At 36.0% G+C, this 1,328-nt stretch overlaps 1 non-coding gene across 1 annotated transcript; it reads right to left on the bottom strand.

Moving 5' to 3' along the window:
* Nucleotides 1–243: 243 nt before the first annotated feature.
* LOC115941069 (U6 spliceosomal RNA) lies at nucleotides 244–346 on the bottom strand. The gene has a single exon (XR_004075799.1). It is a non-coding gene; the product is annotated as a U6 spliceosomal RNA (small nuclear RNA).
* Between the last annotated feature and the right edge of the window lie 982 nt (nucleotides 347–1,328).

Below are 1,328 nucleotides of genomic sequence, written 5' to 3'. Positions count from 1 at the left end.
GTAGGAAATCTAAATCAATTATTTGGAATTCTGTATGGAAGATTTATCTCTTCTTCCTCCATTCATTAATTCATTAAATCATTTATTTATATTCATAGAATCATGGACATTTATTTTATACTTTGCATTATAATCCAATACTACTTTATTTTGTTGTTCTAATTATTCCTTTCAGCTTTGGTCACTGGAAACTCTTTCCATTAGCTCATGGGCTCTTTGACAAGAATGTGTTGTTGTTGTTGTTTCAATATGGAACACTTCATGAATTTGCATGTCATCCTTGCTCAGGGGCCATGCTAATCTTCTCTGTATCATTCTAATTTGAGTTTATGCTGCCAAAGCTAGCATTAATGCGTTTTTGCTTTTGTTTTCTTTCACCACTTCCTTATTTTTGGCACAGCAAGATTTTCCAGTCTTATCTTACACATTTCCTTCCCTAGTCCTAGAATCAGCGATTCTCCAAGGAATATTATTCAAAACCAAGATTTGGTCCTTAGGGTGTACACATTGTTGCTGGGGTGTTATTTCTTAGGGTGTGCATATTGTTGCTGGGGTGTTTTTCTTTTAGGCTTTCTCATCTGACAGAGCAAGAAATATATGTTTGTATTCTAACCCACATATATACACTTATCTACATATATATGTATATACAGATGGATAGATAATATGTAACCATCTGTAACAATATTAACCTAAATATGAGTTCTTACTGAGATTAATTACTTTTAAATTTCTCTGCCTCCCAATTTTTATTCTTTTCACATTTCCTGGTTTTATTCTATCTTCCAATTATCTCCTTTAAATTAGGCTCGCTCATCTAAATAACATTATTCTGGAAGCTTCTAAAGAGCCACCATCAACATACTAGTAGCTGCTAATTAGAACTCTGAAATAAATGAGGTAACTTAATAAAACCTAACTGAGAGATAGGAGTCTGATGGGCAACCCCAACATTTTTGTTTTTGGTTTTAAGATTTACTTACTTATTTTGGAGAGCAAGAGAGCAGAAGCAGGGGGAGGGGCAGAGGGAGAGAGAGAAAACCCTCAAGCAGACTCCCTGTTGAGTACAGAGCCCAACTCGGGCTCAGTCCCAGGACCCTGAGATCATGATCTGAGCTGAAACCAAGAGTCAGTCACTCAACCGACTGAGCCACCCAAGCACCCCACAGCCCCAATATTTAAGACACAAACCCAGAAGAGGTACAACCATTAGTGAGAGTTGTTATTGAAGATATCAGAATATGTTTGTTCATAGCCAATTAATCTTAATTCTCCCAACAAATTTTATTTTTTTCAAGCCTCCATGTCTTTTCATATGTTGTTTGCTC

This window comes from Leptonychotes weddellii, unplaced genomic scaffold, assembly GCF_054177405.1.
Source record: "Leptonychotes weddellii isolate Sample4059 unplaced genomic scaffold, ASM5417740v2 HiC_scaffold_5622, whole genome shotgun sequence".
NCBI lineage: Eukaryota > Metazoa > Chordata > Mammalia > Carnivora > Phocidae > Leptonychotes > Leptonychotes weddellii.
This window is presented reverse-complemented; position numbering and strand designations above follow the sequence as displayed.